Source organism: Aegilops tauschii, chromosome 2 (genome assembly GCF_002575655.3).
Source record: "Aegilops tauschii subsp. strangulata cultivar AL8/78 chromosome 2, Aet v6.0, whole genome shotgun sequence".
Taxonomy (NCBI): domain Eukaryota; kingdom Viridiplantae; phylum Streptophyta; class Magnoliopsida; order Poales; family Poaceae; genus Aegilops; species Aegilops tauschii.
Genome location: NC_053036.3, coordinates 19,730,328 through 19,753,670, shown reverse-complemented (window position 1 = coordinate 19,753,670; position 23,343 = coordinate 19,730,328). Strand labels below are relative to the sequence as shown.

At 43.8% G+C, this 23,343-nt stretch overlaps 1 long non-coding RNA gene across 2 annotated transcripts; it reads left to right on the top strand.

The window, feature by feature from the left end:
* The first annotated feature begins 7,608 nt into the window (after nt 1–7,608).
* On the top strand, nt 7,609–22,083 carry LOC141041489 (uncharacterized). Of its 2 annotated transcripts, none has more exons than XR_012201630.1 (8): nt 7,609–8,290; nt 18,028–18,141; nt 18,342–18,435; nt 18,675–18,757; nt 18,872–18,923; nt 19,381–20,277; nt 21,143–21,288; nt 21,849–22,083. It is a non-coding gene; the product is annotated as an uncharacterized lncRNA (long non-coding RNA). The 2 variants fall into 2 exon arrangements; XR_012201629.1 differs by having other exon boundaries at nt 7,614–8,290; nt 18,547–18,757.
* The last annotated feature ends 1,260 nt before the right edge of the window (nt 22,084–23,343 follow it).

The window sequence follows — 23,343 nt, the reverse complement described above, 5'->3', positions numbered from 1 at the left end:
ATGAATAGATTAGTGCAAAAATGGTAAATTATGACCACATGCGTTACTTGATGGTGTGGCTAGTTGCATGAAGAGAAAAAGAAAAATAGGTACTGAGTTGCAACTATTTAATAATAGAGGATACTTGTGACTGGGGCCCGCCATTACCGGCCTTCTGAGAGCGTCCATTTGTGTTGCCTTATTGGTTGTGTAGATTAGGATGGCTTGTGTTGGTGTTATGTTGTCTCTATACATTTGGCTGACTCTGTTTGTTACTCCCTATGACCGGGAATAAGTCTTGTGGTTTTAGATCAAATTTGAACTAAAACCACAACCCTTATTTCCGATCGGAGGGTTGACCTGGCTAACTCATTATCTGACATTATGATATGAAATATAAAGAAAACTTGCTAACTCGGGAGCGGGGCTGAAAACAGAGCGGAAACGGATGTGACTGAGTGCTCCCACTGAGCGAAAACAGAGCAAAAATGAATACAGAAACCCTGATTTTTTTACAGAAATGAATATTACTAGAAACAAAAATGGGGCGAACATGGCAGGGACACAGAGAAGGAAGCAGAGTGTTCGCCGGAACTAAACCCCCCTTGAACCATAGACAAAAAAACAAGAAATGCAACAAAGTTGTTCAATTAAGAAGATGATTGGGAGGCGTTTTGGCTCCCGGGAGCACATGCTCCCGCGTGAACAGTAAGAGGGGGATTAAAAGGGATGAATGAGATTAAGGAGTGTCATTAAAACATACCACACATAGACATATGTACAGTTTGTGAGAAAGACGTAGATCTACTTGTTTACGAGCGGGTGCTTCGACATAGTGCAGCTAGCCAGTTGAGTTAGCAAGCTACCTTGTGTATTACACGGCGCATAAACTTAGGGCCAGACCAAGCGCAGATCCAAACGTTTTTTAAAATGTTGAATGCAAAACAATTTTCTGAAGAAAAAAGTGAATGTTTTATGAACAACAAACACTTTGAAAAATTGTGAATAAAATTTGAAAAAAACTCAAACATTTCAAAAAATGCAAACAATTTTAGGAATAAGGAACATTTTTTAAACTCCCCCAAAAAATTGAAAATGTGAACATTTTTCCGAGAACTGGAATATTTTTTAAATTCCAAAACAATTTTGGATACACAAACATGTTTGAAACATAGGACCATTTTAAAAAAATTTGAAAACACAATAATTTTTTAAATTTTGGGAACATTTTTAAAACTCCCGAGCAAATTTTGAAACACGAACATTATTTGAAGTGCTAGCAGACAACAATTGAAAAATATGAAACAAGGAACATTTTTTAAACTCCCGAACAAAATTTGAAGACATGAACAATTTTCTAAAATTTGTGAAAAGAATCAAAATTCACGAACAATTTTAAAAATGGAAACTTTTTTTGAAATCCTGAGCAAAATTTGAAAAGTTGTGAAATTTTGAACAAAATCGTAAAGAAAAGGAAAACAAAAAGTAGAAACAGAAAAGGAAAAATAAAAAATGAAAATGAAAAAATAAATAAAAAGAAACCTGAAAATTAGTCAAAAAGGGTTCAGGAACTTGCTAGAATGTTCCTAAAACCGGTAGAAACCAGGGCTAGAACCTTCGAGAAGGTTCTCAAAACCAGATGTGATCTACTCATTAGCTATCTTAGATGGTGATACGGGCACGGCGGAGGAGGTGAAGCCCAATTTCAGGACTCGACCAAGCTAGGCGTGTCGTTATTATTTTTTAATAATTAGATTTTTAATAATTGTAAGTTTTGGCTTCGTTTTGGGCCTGTCTAACCAAGTCAGGTCGAGGCCCATTAGGCTGGGCGCCTCACCCCTCCATATAAGGAGCTGGGGCGCATTAGGTTTAGCAGTTGAGAATTTTAGTCTAAAAATGATCGTGTGTGTGTTCTTGGTGAAGCATCCCTCCGCGGACGGCGATGCCGTTTATCGGTTTGTAATAAAGATTGCTACGAGGGTTATTGTGTTCATCAAGGATTATCAGGCTCAGGTTTGAGGCGTGTAGATTATCTCCTCATTGCTTGCTGGATTCGTTCCTCTTCTTCAGGTGACGTTCATCGGCGTTATTGGAAGGATTCTTATCGATTGACTCGCTGTGAAAGATCGGGCAAAACTCCAAGAGGATCTTCCCTGTGATATGTATCATTGGGTTGGATCCTCGTATCATGCGGTATCAGATTACTGGGTTTATCACCGCGAGTATCTACTACTGAGATTGATCTGCTGGTCCTGCTCAAGATTTGTGGTTCTACTAGCTGATCACCGATCTGTTGGACGAGGAGGTGGTGACGACTAAGGGGGTGTTTGGTTCAGGGACTTTTTAGTCCCAGAGACTAGAAAAAGTCCCTAAAAAGTCCCTAGGAACCAAACGGGGGAAACTTTTTGTACAGAGACTAGAAAAAGACTCTATTAGAGAGTCATTTTTGATTAGTCCCTGGGACTAGAAAAAGTCCTAGGACTTCTAAACCAAACACCCCCTAAATTGTTGGTGGCGAGGCAATCTGCAGTAGATCGGGATTTGTTTTTCCTCGTCCGACGGCTCGTTGTTGTGCAGATCGATAGAAGGAGATCCGATCGATCTGTTTCCCCCCATGGTGGACCAGAGAAAAACAAAAGAAAATATTAAGTTTGCTTCCGATCAGTCGATCGACCTTTGGTGGAAATTTGCGTGGCAGAAAAAAGAGAGGACGTGTTACGTGACTTCTGTCTGAGTTTGGGTCAGATTTTTGCGTGGAAAAAAAGAACGAGATCCAGAGAAGTCGGCAAGGAGAGATGCAGCTGTTTGGCATTTGGATCAAATTGGTTAGTTGAACACACGTACGAGTATATTAGATCGGCAATTCTCTACCAACTCACGTTCGTTTCCTTGCACGTGAGTCTAATTTAACAAAGAAAAATAGTGATTTTATTTTCTCTTCGCAAATTTGGAAGATGCCTTCTACATGGTTTTCTCAGCTAGATGAGAAGTCTAAGGATCGTGCTCGGACTGAGATAGCTGACATACAAAAGATTATTAAAGAGATGCAGATGGAATTAAAAAAGCCCATTACAATTTTTCCGGCGCACAGTGTTCTGTCTTCCACGAAGGTAATTTCTAAGGACACATCTGTGGTTCAGATAAATGATGTCAACGAGGCAGCAACGACACATACTGGTTCTAAGAGGACAAGACTGATGTTGACATGATTTTGGTGGACGATGTTGAACCATTGAATGGGCTGAATATGCAACTCAAGAGGGTTCATGATGAAGCTTGCAAAACAGTTTACAAGGGTCAGCAGTGGAGTTTATTTCAGACTCAGTGTATGATTAAAGACAAAGCATGCAAGTTGATGATTGATGGTGGTAGATGTACTAATGGCATAAGCAAGGCAGTGGTGGCATCATTGTGGTTGTCCACATGGCGTATTCCTAAACCTAAGCATCTTGAGTGGTTGAATAGTTGCGGTATGCTGAAGGTTACTCCTAAAGTGCGTGTGCCATTTACAGTTGGTGACTATGTTGATGAGGTAGAATGTGATGTGTTGCCATTGGAGGTGTGTGGGTTATTACTTGGACGTCCATGGCAGTATGATCGCAATGTTACACATGCTGGGAGAGCAAATACATATTCTTTTGTGCATGATGGCAAACAGCAGACTTTGAAGCCTATGAAGGATGATCAAATAAAGTCTGATGTGGAGTTGGTGGTACACAAGGAGAGGTTGCGCAAGGCTAAGCCGCCAAGGTTAGCTAAGCTGCAGCATGAGGAGCATGATGTATAGACACTATAAAAAAAGACACATCCGTGACATTTTCGGCCGAACGAAAAAAATTCTGTCATACTTATGACACTTCTATGACAATAATTGTGACAAAACCCGGTATCATCGTAGATGTGGTGGGCTCCTACTTCTATGACAAAAAATCATGACAGAAAATGGGCTTTTCATCCTGGGCGGGGCGGAGACGCAGCTGCATGACATTCTTTGGGCCGTCCATGACGGAAAAACCGTGGTAGAAGCGAGGGCGAGGAAAATATCGGGGAGTTCCCGGTTACGGTGGGTGGTCGGGGCCGAGCGATGCGCGTTTCACTCATACCGTACGCACGTGGGTGCGAGGCGTTGGGCTCTAACTGAACCCGAGCGAGGCGTCGCCTAACTGAACCCGAGCGATTGCACTGCAGGCTACGCGTTACTGAACCCGAGCGATTCCTTCGCTACTGCTGCTAACTGAAGCCGATCGATGATGCCTTTGGATGAACAGTGAGCGTTGCTGGGGGGGGTTGGATGAACAGTTCCCGGTGGGGGTGGATGAACAGGACCCCGTGGTGTTGCCTCTGGATGAACAGGACCCCGATCGAGCCGGTTGGGGCTGGATGAACAGGACCCCGTGGAGGCCTGGATGAACAGGACGACCCCGTGGAGGGCTGGTTGAACAGTAGACGGTGGATGGCTGGATGAACGGTAGTCCGTTGAGAGGGTTGGTTGAACAGTAGCGGGTGGAATACCGCGCGGTGGAGGTTGGATGACCAGGAGCCAGTGGATGAACAGTCGCAGGTGGAGGCTGGAGGAGGTCGAACAGTAGCCCGTGGAGACTGGAGGAGGTCGATGGTGGAGATGAATAGTATCCCGTGGAGTCCTGTTTTGCGGTACGCCACACCCCTCCCGATAAAAAGGACCCCCGTTTCGACCGTAGCGCTCCAACACAAGTCTGTTTCCTCCGTTTTGCGGTACCACTACAAGAAATATGTTAACTAGTGACCCTCTATCAGTGACCCTGGAAGAATTGGTCATAGATCTATGACCATTTCAGACCAATTGGTCAAAAGCTGTTCGGGGGGCTCCAAACCCTAAACTATAACGACCATTTTGGTCAGAAAGGTCGTAATTTCCTTACACGAAATGGTCATAAAGCAGATAGCACTGGTTCGCTGCCTTATTTCTAGCTGATCATGGCCAATATAGATGGTCATAACCTTGTAAATTGTGGTGGGTTGCTATGACTAGGCGCCACCTCACCAGTTTTGCCTATGTGTCATGTCCATGTGGCGGTTTTTGCCCTAGGTTGTGAAGCAACCTATATTTCTATCATTCCCAAAATTCCCAAAAAAAATCTCATAAATTCTTTGGGTCATATCTTCGTCAAATATGTAAAAAAACCTTCCTTGCCTAGTTCAAAAATAATTCAAAAATATTCATTTTCCTATTATGTTCAGAAAAACACTTTGTGAAGGAAGTACCACTTTGGCATGTCCAAATGGTATCCATTTTCTACAGTGCTTTCCTATGCCCAAATAACCATCCTCCACCAAATGCCACCTCAATCCATTCATTATTTTGAGCCCAGCTTCAACATTTGTATTTATGTCCAGTGTGGTACTTTGCAAAGCAAGTACCACCTAGGCTCCTCCTTTTGAGCTGAAAATTTGTGAAGCCGGTCTTCTTAGTAACTGATCATCCTTAGCCAAAACTCACGGCCATTAGCCATGTGCATTTCCCGTACCGCTAATCAAACACTTGGCTGCTTATTCATGTTTGAGCATCGATCGGTCTCCTTGTGAGAATCTTATGTTGTGATTTTCTTCCTAGCACCTACCTGGGGAGTGCCCAACGCACTAGACATGCCTAGGCCGCCCAGAACACATGGCAACGCCACAGTCACGCGGTGACCACGTGGCGGGCATGCGAGTTTAAGCGCTCTAGAGTTGGGGCCCTCGGCCACCGTCCAAACCTCGACGTATCGCCACCAAACCATGTATTTATGATTAAATAGGTACTTATGTAACTAGAAATGATTTTTGGAAAAAATAAATAGCAAACTATGAGGCAGCTGCAGTTCAAATTTGACCCGCTTCCTACTGAATCGGCGGGAATTTGTCTTTTTCACTAGAGGTGGATCAAAACTTTTGACACCCAACCATTTTGTCAATTGTGAATTAAATATGGCCTAGTATTTTAGAAAATTTATTTGGTCCAATTTTGCAACAAATATATGGTAGGTCCTTCACAAAAAAAACTCATTTCACGCGCTCAGAAAATGGAAAATGAATTTTTCGGGCAAAGAAAATGAAAACTCCCTTAGGCAACATTGTTTGGAATTCCAAGATGCACCCTTGTGCACAATATGAGATCATTTGAACAAACTATGCCATGAATGTGGCCATAAGATTGATCATTTGGCTTGAAAGCCATGAATCTTCACGCATGATAGCTCATTTTTTAGAACACTTTTTTAAAATAATTTCCGTATTACAAGTTTATTATTTTTTCTGGAATTTTGGTCACATATGATGACACAATCTGAAGGTTTTCCAATTTTTTGATTTCTTTTGAATTTTTTATGCCCGTTTCAAAATGCGGTCAAAACGGCGGGAATGACCGTTCCTAGCTAGTGGTTGAATCTTGGAATTTTTTTGGTGTTTCTCTGATTAAATAGATACTAATGTACCTAGAAATGATTTTTGGAAAAAATAATGAGCAAACTACGAGGCAGCTGCAGTTGAAATTTTACCCGCTTCCTTCTGAATCGGCGGAAATTTGTCTTTTTCACGAGAGGTGGATCAAAACTTTTTACACCCAACCACTTGGACAATTGTGCATTAAATATGTCCTAGTATTTTAGAAATTTGATTAGGTCCAATTTTGCAACAAATATATGGTAGGTCCTTCACAAAAAAACCTCTTTTTGGGTACTCGAAAAATGGAAAATGAATTTTCCGTGCAAAGAAAATGATAACTTCCTTAGGCAACATTGTTTGTCATTCCAAGATGCACCCTTGTGCACAATATGAGATCATTTGAACAAACTATGCCATGAATGTGGCCATAGGATTGATCATTTGGCTTGAAAGCCATGAATCTTCACAAATGATAGCTCATTTCTGAGAACACTTTTTTAAAATAATTTCCGTATTACAATTTTATTATTTTTCCTGGAAACTTGGTCACATACAATGACATTATGCGAAGGTTTTCCAATTTTTTGATTTTTTTTTAAATTTTTTATGCCCGTTTCAAAATGCGGTCAAAACGGCGGGAATGACCGTTCCTAGCTAGTGGTTGAATCTTGCAATTTTTTTGGTGTTTCTATGAAGATACTTATGTACCAAGAAATAATTTTCGGAAAAAATACAGAGCAAGCTATGAGGCAGCTGCAGTTCAAATTTGACCTGCTTCCAACTGAATCTGCGGAAATTTGTCTTTTTTAGAAGAGGTGGATCAAGAGTTTTGACACCCTACCATTTAGTCAATTGTGCACGAAATATGTCCTAGTATTTTAGAAAATTGATTTGGTACAATTTTGCAACAAATATATGCTAGGTCCTTCACAAAAAAACTCATTTCGGGCACCCGAAAAATAGAAAACGGCTTTTTTGTGCAATGAAAATGAAAACACCCCAGATCAACATTGTTTGTCATCACAAGATACACACATGTGCACAATATTATTTCATTTTAACAAACTATAAGTGGTTAATATGTTGAATGTTTGCCCTAAATAAGAGGATAAAAACTATATAAGAGAAACATAGGCTGAATTCTGATTGGTGGAATCCGTTGTGACATGGATCGATGACGTGGCAAACATCCGTCCATCCATACATCAATCCATCCGTCGATCCAACCCAGTGCATCCTCTCTCTCACACACGCGCGTGAACCCTAGCCCCCACTCCTCTCCCCGATCCAGATCCCTCCGCCGCCGCCCCGTCCTCGCCTTCCTTCCGCCGCCCACCTCCCCCTCGCCTCCGCCACCCACCTCTTCCCTCCGCCTCCTCCTTCCTCCAGTACCACCTCTCCAACCTCGCCTCTTGCTTCGCCGCCCCGTGCCCCGCGCTCGCCGACGCACACCACTCCTCTCCCTCCTCCGCTCCGATTTGATTCGAGCTCGGCTTCCTCTCTAAGCAACAGGGCGCGAGACCAGCTCCGGCCATGGCGGCGACGATCCAGTCTGTGAAGGCCCGCCAGATCTTCGACAGCCGCGGCCTTCTCCGACGCCCCCGCCGCCTTCACCACCGCCGCACCGAAGCCCGCCGTGCAGCTGCGCAAGCCCGTCTTCACCACCATCGACAAGCTGCTGCCGCAGACGCACGGCCACAACCTCACCGCGCGCGTCCTCTTCGCCCGCGCCGTCCTCGACAAGCCGCGGCGTCCTGTGCAGGTGCACGCGTCGCCGGCGGCGGCGCGCATTGGCCCCCGCCGGCACGGGGTCGGTCCGAGGCCCGTTCTGTGCAGCGGCTGTCACACGGCGCCGGCGCCCGAGCTCCCTCCCCCTTCTCCTCGCCTGGCCGGATCCACGTCCCGCGAGGTACGGCCCTGTCTCCCTCGCCCCTGCTTCCATCTCCTCCGATTGCCGCCGTTGATGCCGCGCATTGGACAGATCCGGCACTAGGGTGTAGGGGAACGCGACAGAAAACGAAAATTTTCGGTATAGCGAGCACGCCCAGGACCACTATGGAGACTGCATACAAGGTTAGATCTGATCCGTACCGACTCGAAGCGCAGCGGAAGAAGAGTCGGTGTAGATCGTTGGTGCAGATCCCCGCAGTTAGGATTTACAACCTCCCAACCGCGAGGATGTACTCCCTCTCCGGACAGCCCTTCGGGAGGCGGTCGGACAGTCCCCCGGACAATGTCGCGGACAGCCCTTCGGGAGGACCCTCGAAACTCGGACGGAGACTCGGACAGCCCTTCGGGAGGACACTCGAACAGCCCCTCGGGCAAAAGATCGAAACTACAATCTCTCTACGGGGTTGCACAAATACGGTGTCAGCTATCCGGCAGGGCTTCGCCGTCCAGAACTAGATCCTGCCGGAACCCAGACAGCCTTACGGCTCTACGAAACTCTTTTCGTGGGAGGGAGAGAAGAAGCCAGATAATGCATGGCATGTGTATGAGAGCAAGGGATGAGCTTTGGGCTGCCCACTCCTCCTCTATTTATAGGAAAGCCAAGGGGTAGGGATGGCTCACAAAAACCCAAAATGCCCATGCAAATGTCACACATGAAGGGCATAATGGGGAGGAAGTGGAGCTCCATGGAGCCCCACACATGTGGCCGGCCAACCCCCTTGGGGGGCCCCCATGAGGAGCATGCTTGGCCCCCAAGCCCTTCTAGAAGCCTTTTGGAAATATCCCAAAAGGTGACTCACCATAAAATATCCCAAAAAGCACTTTCACTATTCACGACGACATTTTTCAGCGTCCGTTCGAACTGAAAATATTTATGTGGGCTTAGAACATTTCCAGTACCCACCATAATAATTTTCAACGCGTTCCGAAACAATTCCGGTTTTAGTGATTTTCATCTGGGAAACGCATCTGAAGTGGCTCCGGCAGCTCCGGAACATTTCCGGTTTTTATCTCAGAAAATTCCAAAAATCTTCCAGAATGATTTTGGCACCCTCCGAGAATTATCAGGCATTTGCCGAAACCAATCTGACTTAATGGTATATCCCGAAACAACTTTTCGGTACCATCAAAACTTATCCGATGACCTCTCTCTGCGGTATGATTCCGCTGTCCGAAACCTTTTCGGTGTCCGAAACTTTTTCGGTGATTTTCTCTCATACTCCCTGTCTAGTATTCAGCAGATAGATGACCCTTAAGCGTGTGACCCTATAGGTTCGGTGAAGTATAGACATGACCCGGAACCCCTTCCGATCAATGATCAACATCGGAGCCGTGGACACCCATTTTGACCCCTATACCCACACGAATGAATATTCGAGTGAACCTCCAGTTGTAGTGAGCTATTCCTACTGCTTCACGATATGTCACAAACACCCGAGGTGAGATTTATTGCATCCCCGTGGACGAACAATTTGTCCACCATGCAAGTTACCTCGTTACTGGTTCTGTTCTCTTTTCTCGTTTCCGTGTTCCGGCATCCCAGTGATCAAATCACAAGGTGTCTGGCCAGACGATTATGGATACCGTAACAGTGAGAGGGCCCGAGAATATCTCTCCATCGTCGGAGGAGCAAATCCCAATCTTGAGCTATCTCGTTACTTGCCATACTTTTCCGTGAACCCGTAAGCCGCCGTAATAGCCACCCAGTTACGGATGACGTTTAACAAACCCCAAAGTTCACAAAGCAAGTACGAAGGAACTCGATACTCTCATGGTCTAAGGAATTATGCAAACATTAACTATCTCTGTGTTATTAACCATAAACTTGTGACGAAAAGAATCTCATAGCATAACATCAATTTGGGTCGATTCAACACAAGTGTTCTACCAACATCGCCCCCTCAGAATTGCCAGCATAGACATGCCCATGATCAGGAAAACAGGATCATCATGCAATACATGAGCCAGTCTTAGAGGCAAGACTAGGAATACATTTTACTGTTTAGTATACCACACGTGCACATGAGTTTCCCTCCGAGCCTTGTGGATATTGCAGACTCGGGAATCATTGCAGTTATAGCATGGAAGCTAAACATTCATTACAAACTTTGGAGATACAAAATAACTGTTATTACTGCCTCTAGGGCATATCTCCTACAGACTCCCACTTGCACTAGAGTCATAATCCAGTTACATGGCTTCCCTAACACCAATGGCTATCCGGTGTTGCTCATGCTTTGCTCGGGGTAGAGGCTTTGTCATTGGGTCTGACACGTTCAGATCCGTGTGAACTTTGCGTACTTTCACTAAACCCTCTTCGACATGATGTCGAATGAGTTTATATTTGCATTGAATATGTCTTGTCTTATGGTGCGAACTTGGCTCCCTTGCCTGAGCCACGACGCCACTATTATCACAATAGATTTCCACCGGGTCCAGAGCACTTGGAACCACACCAAGGTCTTCAAGAAATTGCTTGATCCATACCGCCTCCTTGGAGGCTTCTGAGGCGGCAACATACTCCGCCTCCGTCGTAGAATCCGCCACAGTCTTTTGTTTGGAACTTTTCCAATCAACTGCGCCGCCGTTCAATATGAAAACATAGCCTGATTGAGATTTGAAGTCATCTGGGTCAGTCATGAAGCCTGCATCAGTGTAACCACTTACAATGAGCTCTTCATCACCTCCGTACACAAGGAGTAAATCCTTGGTCCTTCTGAGGTACTTAAGAATACCCTTGACTGCGGCCCAGTGTTCCAACCCTGGATCACTTTGGTACCGGCTGCTAACACTTAGCGCATAGGAAACATCTGGTCTTGTACATAGCATGGCATACATAATAGAACCAACTGCCGAGGCATATGGAACATCATTCATTTGTACTCGCTCATCCAGAGTCCGAGGACTCTGATTTTTGCAAAGCACTGTGCCAGGTGACATGGGGAGTAGGCCTTTCTTGGAGTTCTCCATGTTGAACCTTTTCAACACCTTGTCAATGTACGTGCTTTGGCTAAGCGCTATCAGGCGTTTTGATCTATCTCTATAGATTCTGATGCCCAATACATATGCCGCTTCGCCTAAGTCTTTCATTGAAAAACTTTTCTTCAATGAGTCTTTTATTTCGCTAAGAAAATTCACGTCATTTCCAATCAATAATATGTCATCCACATACAAGATTACAAATGCTTTTGCGCTCCCACTAAACTTCTTGTAAACACAAGATTCTTCGTCATTCCTGATGAAGCCAAATTCTTTGACCACTTAATCAAAACGAATGTTCCAGCTCCTTGACGCTTGCTTCAGACCATAAATGGCTTTCTGAAGTTTGCATACCTTTCCAGCATCCTTATGAACGACAAAACCTTCTAGCTGTATCATGTATACATCTTCTTTGAGGTTTCCATTTAGGAAGGCAGTTTTGACATCCATCTGCCATATTTCATAATCGAAATAAGCAGCAATTGCTAGTAATATCCGAACAGACCTAAGCATAGCTACCGGCGAGAAAGTCTCGTCGTAGTCCACTCCTGGAACTTGTGTGAACCCTTTCGCGACAAGTCTAGCTTTGTGGATAGTAATGTTACCATCCGCGTATGTCTTCCTTTTGAAAATCCATTTACAACCAATCGGCTTTACGCCTTCAGGAAGTTCTTCCAAGTTCCAAACTTGGTTTTCGTACATGGATTCCATTTTGGATTTCATGGCCTTGTGCCATTCCTTTGAGCTGGGCCCCGCCATCGCTTCTTTGTAGTGCGCAGGTTCATCGTCTTCAAGAATGAAGATTTCATTATGAAACCACTCAGGTGGCTGGATAGCCCTACCTGATCTGTGCGGTTCAGTTACAACATTGTCTGAAGTCTCCGCATCATATGCGACAACTTCAGGCTCAGTTGCAGGGATAATTAGCGGAATTTCTTCTGGTTCCTTAGCCATATCAACTGTTGCCGAAGATTCACTAATCTCATCAAGTTGTACTGTCCTCCCACTTAATTCTTTGGCGAGAAACTCTTTCTCAAGAAATCGTCCATTTCTAGCAACAAACACTTTGTTATCGGATGGGTGGTAGAAGGAATACCCAATTGTTTCCTTGGGATAACCTACAAAGTAACATTTGTCTGATCTGGGATCTAGTTGGGTAGGTTGTAAATGTTTTACGTATACCTCACAACCCCAAATCCTGAGATGCGACAAACCGGGTTTCTTCCCGTTCCATAACTCGTATGGTGTCGTCTCAACTGATTTAGACGGTGCTCTGTTAAGTGTGTGAGCAGCAGTTTCCAGTGCGTGACCCCAAAAAGATATCGGAAGATTTGTAAGAGACATCATTGACCTTACCATGTCCAACAAGGTTCGTTTACGTCATTCCGATACTCCATTTCTTTGTGGAGTTCCGGGAGGCGTAAGCTGTGAAACGATTCCACGGTCACTCAGATGTTGGCCAAACTCATGACTAAGATATTCGCCTCCGCGATCAGACCGCAGAAACTTAATCTTTTTGTTACGATGATTTTCTACCTCATTCTGAAATTCTTTGAACTTTTCAAAGGTTTCCGACTTATGCTTCATTAAGTAGATATAGCCATACCTAGTCAAATCATCAGTAAAAGTCACGAAGTAGAAATACCCACCCCGTGCGCCTGTGTTCATTGGACCACATACATCACTATGTATTATTTCCAATAATTCACCCGCCCGTTCAGGATGACCCGTGAACGGCGTCTTGGTCATTTTCCCCATCAGGCAAGCTTCACATGTGTCAAATGACTCAAAATCAAAAGACGGTAAAAATCCATCTTTATGGAGTTTTTGCATGCGTTTCTTTCCGATGTGGCCAAGCCGACAGTGCCACATGAAGGTGGTGGTGGTATCAGCCTTCTTAAGGCGTTTAGCATTCACGTTAAAGACATCATTTCCACATTCAAGATTTAGTATGAAAAGGCCCCCAACAATGGGTGCAAATCCATAAAACATATCCTTACAATAAAGTGAACAACCATTGTTCTCAGACTTGTACGAATACCCATCGTGTACTAAACATGATCCGGAGATAATGTTTCTACACAACAGTGGAACAAAATAACAGTTACTTAGTTCTAAGATAAATCCTGAAGGGAGACGTAGAGGCATAATGCCGACGGCTTGAGCAGCGATCCCAGTGCCGTTCCCGACGCGCATTATGACTTCATTCTTTGCCAGCTTGCGCACCTTCTGAAGCCCCTGTATCGAGTTGCAAATGTGAGCAACCGATCCGGTATCAAATACCCAAGACTTAGAATTTTCGCTAGCAAGGAAAACGTCAATGACATTAACCTGTATAACAATTATACCTTTTCCGGTTTTCCCGGTCTTATTATCTTCCAGATACTTCTTGCAGTTTCTCTTCCAGTGTCCTGTGCCCTTGCAGTAGAAGCACTCAGTTTCATTCTTGGCTCCGCCTTTAGAGTTGCTTTGGGAGCCGGTCTTACCGGTGCCCTTGCCCTTCTTTGGCTTGCCTTTCTTCTTTTTGAAACTGGCGGTTTTATTCACAAGCAACGCTTGCTTGCGATTTTTCCGCAGTCCTCCTTCTGTAGTTTTTAGCATGGCGAGCACCTCTTCCGGTGTCTTCTCCATCCCTATCATGTTGTAGTTCATGACAAAACCGTCGTAAGACGGGGGGAGTGAAGAAAGCAACATGTCCATCATATGGCTAGGTGGAAGTGGAAATTCTAGGGCTTTAAGCCTTTCAGAATAGCCAACATTTTGACCACGTGTTCGCCAACTGAACTACCCTCAACCATCTTGCAATCCATCAAAGCCTTCATGATATCATATCGTTCAGACTTTGCCGTTTCCTTGTACAGAGCATCCAATTCCCGGATCATATCACGGGCTTTATGGAATTCAAAACGTTTTTGAAGCCCTGGACTCATGCAAGCTAGCATGAGGCAATGCATTAAGTTGTGATCATCATCATTAGTGGCCCAGACATTTTGTTCATCTTCCGGTGCACTTGCCGCCGGTTTAGCTGGAAGAGCAGTTTCAAGCACGTACAATTTCTTAGCGCTCCTGAGGACAATCCTCAGGTTACGGACCCAGTCCGCATAGTTGTTTCCAGTCGTAGCTAACTTCTCTTTCTCTAACATCGGGCCTAAGTTGGACGCAGTGTTGCGAGCCATTTGATCTACAACGGAAAACACAAGTTTCACTTAGACTTTTGTTTATAATGAAATTTGCACTAGTGAATAAACATTTTTATTGTAAAGTGCGCTCCCACTCAAATCAATATCTCTCATAATTGATTTAGGGTGATTCAAGATCCATATTTCTATTCGATGTCATTGACGGGTTCATCACTGATGACACGAATTTCAATCGGTAGGCCAACTTGCCGATCACATCTTATGTGATTCTTGTTCATCTTTCGATGGGCGTGTTCCGAGCTCAGGACTCTCCTGCCTGAACGTCAAAGACAACCAAGTGATCTTGCTGCGAGGTCTGACCTCACCCACCTCATTCCTCTCGATTCGTTCGTGCTCATGTGTACATGGCGCACCCTGAAAAGATACGAATTTCAGACGGTGCTACACTTGGGTGAACACTAACTACTTTGATATTTTAAGTTTGAGAGATCACCCTAATAAAAGCGACTACCGTGCAATCAAGAAGGGTGTATCAAGAGGGATAAACATCTCAGGCAATTCATAATAGCATGATATGGTATAGCCTCTTCTGACGGAGAAGCTAAGTATTTCTTCGTCTTCGGCATTCGCGTCGGTGTTCACCTTCGCGAAGATTGCCACCACCTTGTCGATGCACCAGATAATATTGCTATCTCTATAGCTAATAAAAATAAGTGCATTACTTAAGGTTGACACGCAGGTCATTAAAGTGCAATCATATGGCTCCAGCCATCATGCAGAATCATGACACGCAGGTCATGTTAGTTACATCATATAGTCATCTCATACATAATCAAATTGAATATGAGCATTGCTATACCACAGCACATGCACATCCTGCAAAACCAAGTTAGACGCCTCTAATCGGTTTATGCAAAATTTTATTTTACGTGGCTTCTAAGGTTTTGACTTAAACCGCAGCTACCAACGTTTTATCATCAAGTATGATTATTCAAGTTGCTAGATTAACATCTCGGGGTGTATGAAACACGAGATAATTAAATCTCGAGCCCCATACTAAACTTCGTCATACGCATGACCCCCGTGCAGATCATATCTGCAATGCGCTTTCATCTGCGAATTTCATCTTTCTTTTGACTATGGCAGAACCCAAAGAACTGATAGCACTTCCATGATCAATCCGGATCACGGATTGCCAGAACTTTGTCAAATTCCACCATGCTGTCTCGAGATTGAGCAAAGGCAAATTCTAGGGAAGCAACAAGAACGTCGGGTAACAGATTTCATCTGTCACTCGCATAAATAATTTCAGCAATAGATCTCATCTACTACCTAATTATTTTATGCAATACCCATACATCTCCATGTATTCTAGATCGAAACCTGCATCTACGCATAGCACGGCTCTTGATGCCACTATATGGGAATGCAACAGAAAACGAAAATTTTCGGTATAGCGAGCACGCCCAGGACCACTATGGAGACTGCATACAAGGTTAGATCTGATCCGTACCGACTCGAAGCGCAGCGGAAGAAGAGTCGGTGTAGATCGTTGGTGCAGATCCCCGCAGCTAGGATTTACAACCTCCCAACCGCGAGGATGTACTCCCTCTCCGGACAGCCCTTCGGGAGGCGGTCGGACAGTCCCCCGGACAATGTCGCGGACAGCCCTTCGGGAGGACCCTCGAAACTCGGACGGAGACTCGGACAGCCCTTCGGGAGGACACTCGAACAGCCCCTCGGGCAAAAGATCGAAACTACAATCTCTCTACGGGGTTGCACCCATACGGTGTCAGCTATCCGGCAGGGCTTCGCCGTCCAGAACTAGTTCCCGCCGGAACCCAGACAGCCTTACGGCTCTACGAAACTCTTTTCGTGGGAGGGAGAGAAGAAGCCAGATAATGCATGGCATGTGTATGAGAGCAAGGGATGAGCTTTGGGCTACCCATTCCTCCTCTATTTATAGGAAAGCCAAGGGGTAGGGATGGCTCACAAAAACCCAAAATGCCCATGCAAATGTCACACATGAAGGGCATAATGGGGAGGAAGTGGAGCTCCATGGAGCCCCACACATGTGGCCGGCCAACCCCCTTGGGGGGGCCCCATGAGGAGCATGCTCTGCCCCCAAGCCCTTCTAGAAGCCTTTTGGAAATATCCCAAAAGGTGACTCACCATAAAATATCCCAAAAAACACTTTCACTATTTACGACGACATTTTTCAGCGTCCGTTCGAACTGAAAATATTTATGTGGGCTTAGAACATTTCGAGTACCCACCATAATAATTTTCAACGCGTTCCGAAACAATTCCGGTTTTAGTGATTTTCATCTGCGAAACGCATCTGAAGTGGCTCCGGCAGCTCCGGAACATTTCCGGTTTTTATCTCAGAAAATTCCAAAAAGCTTCCAGAATGATTTTGGCACCCTCCAAGAATTATCAGGCATTTGCCGAAACCAATCTGACTTAATGGTAATATCCCGAAACAACTTTTCGGTACCATCGAAACTTATCCGATGACCACTCTCTGCGGTATGATTCCGCTGTCCGAAACCTTTCCGGTGTCCGAAACTTTTTCGGTGATTTTCTCTCATACTCCCTATCTAGTATTCAGCAGATAGATGACCCTTAAGCGTTTGACCCTATAGGTTCGGTGAAGTATAGACATGACCCGGAACCCCTTCCGATCAATGATCAACATCGGAGCCGTGGACACCCATATTGACCCCTATACCCTCACGAATGAATATTCGAGTGAACCTCCAGTTGTAGTGAGCTATTCCTACTGCTTCACGATATGTCACAAACACCCGAGGTGAGATTTATTGCATCCCCGTGGACGAACAATTTGTCCACCATGCAAGTTACCTCGTTACTGGTTCTGTTCTCTTTTCTCGTTTCCGTGTTCCGGCATCCCAGTGATCAAATCACAAGGTGTCTGGCCAGACGATTATGGATACCGTAACAGTGAGAGGGCCCGAGAATATCTCTCCATCGTCGGAGGAGCAAATCCCAATCTTGAGCTATCTCGTTACTTGCCATACTTTTCCGTGAACCCGTAAGCCGCCGTAATAGCCACCCAGTTACGGATGACGTTTAACAAACCCCAAAGTTCACAAAGCAAGTACGAAGGAACTCGATACTCTCATGGTCTAAGGAATTATGCAAACATTAACTATCTCTGTGTTATTAACCATAAACTTGTGACGAAAAGAATCTCATAGCATAACATCAATTTGGGTCGATTCAACACAAGTGTTCTACCAACATCGCGCCCTCAGAATTGCCAGCATAGACATGCCCATGATCAGGAAAACAGGATCATCATGCAATACATGAGCCAGTCTTAGAGGCAAGACTAGGAATACATTTTACCGTTTAGTATACCACACGTGCACATGAGTTTCCCTCCGAGCCTCGTGGATATTGCAGACTCGGGAATCATTGCAGTTATAGCATGGAAGCTAAACATTCATTACAAACTTTGGAGATACAAAATAACTGTTATTACTGCCTCTAGGGCATATCTCCTACATAGGGAAGCTCTGTAGCTCACGCCCGTGAATCCATTTTCTTTCAGGTTCAGATTGACGATGAATACAAGAGGAAATAATCCACTCTTCACCGTCAGTGCGCTTGGCCTTGGCCGACACTGTGTACCAAGCGAGGTGGCTCTGAGTTGCAACACATCCAGGTGTGAACCAATAAAAACTCAGCTGTTCAGTGTAAAAATATTAATCCCTCCTCTTTCAGGTTGTCAATTTGTAGTTAGCTGTTTACTGTCAGTGCATTCTGCAACCATGCACATTTTTGACCGGCCGAGCTCTGAGATGGCATGGCCATTTTTGGTGCAGCAATGGTCGGCCTCACCTCTATTAATCTATCTTCTTTCAGGGTTCAGATCGACGACACGGAGAATAAACCAAATCCACTCTTCACCTGCACTGCGAGTCCAGCGAGCTGTGGCGCTGGGTTGCAACACAATCTGGTATGAACCCATCTCTCTGTGTCTCCGACACAACTAAAAATTCAGGCTCCATGGGAGCAACCTGCAGCTAGATGTTCAGTAGTCTACTAATCCATGCTCCCTCTTTTTCAGATTGTCGATTTGTAGCTAGCTGTTTACTGCCTGTGCATTCAGCAAAACCTTACCTCCACGCACGTCCTCTTTGCTGACTGCCTTTCCTCTGTAAGAATGTAACTGAATCGACTGAACTTTGCGTGCAGTCACGGTGAACGAGGTGGAGGCACCGTACGAGCTCTACAAGAAGCTCAGCTTCTCCATCTTCAAGGACAGCCTCATCCACAAGGTAATTAAGCTCCTACCATTGCCTTACATCCATCTCACGAGCTCTGTCATTATCTTGTCCGATGATCCCGCCCCTGAGTTTTGAATTTGTGGCTGGTTGTTTCATTCATGTCAGGAGGAGTTCCGGCTTGCGCTATTCAGGACCAGCAAAGGGCGAACATCATCAGGTCAAGCCAAGACTACACATACGATTTGTCCTCCATTATGCTAGCTTGCACGTTCTCGTTCCATTTGCATCAGTTCATATATAGTATTGCTAAGTAGCTATTGTTAGGGACAGTGATACATGGACTTCAATTAAGGTTTCAGATTAGTATTATGATGCTGCTGATGTGCTATTTATAGCTACAGTTTGACACTATTAATTAGGCTTGCTGGGCATGTCATGGTACAAGCCTTTGTCTTTTTTTAGCATCAACAAATGTTTATCGACTGTAAAGTACTATTAATTAGGCTCGCTTCCTTCTGTTAGTGCATCTACTGTTAATTACACTTCAAATGTAGTGTAGATTACAATTGTAATTCAATAATAAGTGTACTCCTAAACTTACTGCATTTTCAACCACAATTTACACTGTAGAACTACTGATGCTTGCATACTCTTTTCCGTAACTGAACACCCAGGCTGTTGATGCACCTTGTTGCAGTCAGCGAAGTTTGCGACCTTTATGTTCAGAGACGTTGTTGGCTGATCTCTCCTGTGATTTGCCAAGGGAAGGTTTTTGTCTAGCCATTTACTTATGTGATCAGCACCCCAATCCCATGGTCCTCTATTTAGAGCAGCAAATCAAAGCTTGTTTGCTGCAGATTGTTCTTGTTTTTCCGAGGAATTTTGTACCAGCACTGCTTGTTTTGATCATGCATGTTCTGAATAGAGTAATATCCAAGTATTTGCCCTGTTATCCTGTTTCGTTGTACTAGGACTAATTAGTAGTAGTAACTTGTTGAACCTTTTCTCTATGAATTACTATGTACTAGCAGTTGATTGATGCTGGTTTCTATCCATGATTGATCCATGCTGTTGGTTTTTCTATGGCGATGCGACCTACACTAGTGTCTGCTGGATTGAGTTGGATCAATTTACAGTCTGTTTGTTACAGTTATCTATATCAAGTGTTGCTTTGTGAATACTGGAAACTTGGTTTTGATGTCCTTAGTTTGATCAATTTACAGTCTTCTTCAAGAGCCTCTGGTATATGATGCATACATGTACACTGGTGGTATTTTTTTGGAAGTTGAATCATACACACGTGTAGTCGCTTCATTTGTTTGACCTGGAAGATGTTTCTCTTTCTCAGGTTCCTGTTGGGAGGGCCACCCTTGGACGTATCACTAATGTTATTGGTGAGCCTTCTTGGTCCCTGGCGAGGGGGACGGCGAGGACGCAATTGGAGCCTAGCACGGCAGCAGCACCAGTACCTTGCTGCTATTGGGAACGGAAGGGAGCTGTTCCATGCACCGAATCTGGGGAGGTTTATTTGGTGAAAGGCTTCCGCATCTCTATCTACCACATCTGTGAAAGTGTGAATCATGTCTTTATGCAATACCTGATATGATAACATGACCTGAATTAGGACTATTAGCTCCTTTACTTGCTCTGGTTTGGATAAGACTAATGATGCCATGGATAAGCACATTACTATTAAGTTTAAGAGTCTTGGTAAAACAAGGTGGAAGCATGTTCTTTCTAGCAAATGTTCTATGCGCTGCCATAGTTATATTTTAATTTTCTGTTATTTTCATTGCTGCTATGTTGGTACTCCCATTGGGAAATTTGGCTAGCTGCCCATATCAGTTGATGAACTATACTATTATCCACTGCTTTTAATCAACTGATGATGCATATTCAGTTTGGCTGATTTTGTTACAGACATACATACATACATGGCTTTGTTTTGGTCTGGCAACTCAATTGTGATGCCATTGCTGCTGCTTTGTATAACTTCTGTATGTTTAGAGCATGCATCCAAATTGTCAATCTCGTGTCTGCACTTCTGTATGTTTTTGATGTCAAACACTTATGCATTACTAATTGTTAAGTTGATACAATTTCTTTGGTAGACAAGCTTGGAAACTTAGACTACAGACTGTTAAGCTACTACTGATTTAGACTACAGAATTTTTAATCTTAGACTACTGGTTTATCTATGTTTCATATCATGGATTTGACCTGTACCATGCATTACACATGTGTTGATACAATCATATAGCTTATCTGATCAAACAATCTGTTCATGTTATCTTTACCTGCTGCTCTTATACCTTACCAAAACAAAAATAATTCTAACTAGAAGTAGTTCTTTTTGTTTGGATTATGTATTTATTAATGCTGACATATTGTCGTGATTTACATTTTGTACTGAATAGCTCTTTCTGATATTCACAGGTTTAAGCGATCAGCTGTAGCTCTTTCATCAAAGTTGCATGGTGCATGGTGCAACAGAGGACAAGCGCTTCATGTCCAACCAAGGTGCATGGTGCTCGCAATTGACGAACAGAGGCTGTTCGACATCGGCTACACAAACCACCACTGTGAGCTCCTCCCTTTCCTCTGCTACAACCATGCTCTATTAGGATGTGGCTGGAACCATTTGATGGCCTTCCTGGACATGTTTTGCTGCTATCTAGAATTTGTACTTGTCCCATTTTTTGTTTCTTTGCTGGACATGTTATGGTTCAAGGGTTGATGATGTCTAGTAGATAGTTTCATGTATCCCTGCTGCTGATTGATGCTCTTGTGGTTAGCATTATACTCCTGGAATCATATTATACTATATCTAGTGTTCTTGTGGTTCTCGAAGATGTATCACAAATATCTAGTGTTCTGATATAAAATTGATCTCTAAAATATGTTTCTAAAATTGGTCTCTAAAATATTATACTATACCTATTGTTGATTGATGCTCTTGTGGTCTCTTGAAGTTGGCTGAATCTGTTGCTTTATCTTATATTTGGTCCATAAATCTACATTTATATGAAATCTCTTTCAATATATAATTTTTTGATTGTCTGTACACTAAACCTGGAGGTTTGCAAATCTACTCCAAGAATAATAGCTACTCTAATGCTGGTATGTGTTCACTCTTTTACAGGAGCTGCAGGTCTACGAAATTTGAAGTTCGAAGTCGGATAGCCCTACTCAGCAAAGAGTTGTATCTTATGTTTGACTGTAATAGGCTGTAATATTGTAATATTGTAACAGTAGGCATATTGGGGTTGTAATAGACTATGTGTAGATTGTAGTAGACTTAGTGTTACTTGATGAACTACATTTGCACTGTTGGGTCTGAAATATTGATTATGTATGTGATTTGAATACGTGTGGAATGGAAACTTGACTTGTGGGACCCACTTATAAAAATAATCTGGGCGGTTTTGAAATTTCTGTCAAGTGGACCCAATGTGTGTGATGATGACAAGTGGGACCCATCTGATTGGTGGGACCCGCTTCAAAATACAACGGCCCAAACAATGTTAAAAGGCCACGGCTCGGAAATAAATAAAAGGCTGAATTGTTGGTCCAGGCCTAGGTAGCTAACAAAAATTGGTAGGAAAAATAATAATAAATGGGCTGATTTAATGGACTTGGCCCATATCGACACCTAATCAAACCGGGCTGATTCTTGTCAACGACCTTTTCATTTGGTCGTAATATTGCCACATCGGATCCGACATGGCCTGGGCAGACAGCTAGTGACCAAAACAAAACAGTAGGCATATTTTGGTCGTAAACGTCTACGACCTTCTCACAGAGAAGGCCGTTAATTTCAGTTTACGACCGCCAGCTTTTGACCTTCTGTTTTTTGTCACAAAAAGGTCGCAAATGAAAAGCAATGACCTTTTGGTGACCAATAGTCAAGGTCACAAGTTGACATATTTCTTGTAGTGTACGCCACAACCCTCCAGATCAACAGGACCCCGTTTCGACCGTAGAAGGTCCAACAGAAGTCCGTTTCCTCCGTTTTGCGGTACGCCAGATCCCTCCCGATGAACAGTGATAGATAATTATGTCGGATGCGATTCCTCATGTAATAGTTATAACATAGGGTGACACAAAACTAGCTCCAGTTCATCATTGTAATGTAGGCATGTATTCCGAATATAGTCATACGTGCTTATGGAAAAGAACTTGCATGACATCTTTTGTCCTACCCTCCCGTGGCAGGGGGGTCCTAATGGAAACTAAGGGATATTAAGGCCTCCTTTTAATAGAATACCGGACCAAAGCATTAACACATAGTGAATACATGAACTCCTCAAACTACGGTCATCACCGAGAAGTATCCCGATTATTGTCACTTCGGGGTTGTCGGATCATAACTCATAATAGGTGACTATATACTTGCAAGATAGGATCAAGAACTCACATATATTCATGGAAACATAATAGGTTCAGATCTAAAATCATGGCACTCGGGCCTTAGTGACAAGCATTAAGCATAGAGAAGTCATAGCAACATCAATCTCAGAACATAGTGGATACTAGAGATCAAACCCTAACAAAACTAACTTGACTACATGGTAAATCTCATCCAACGCATCACCGTCCAGCAAGCCTACGATGGAATTACTCACGCACGATGGTGA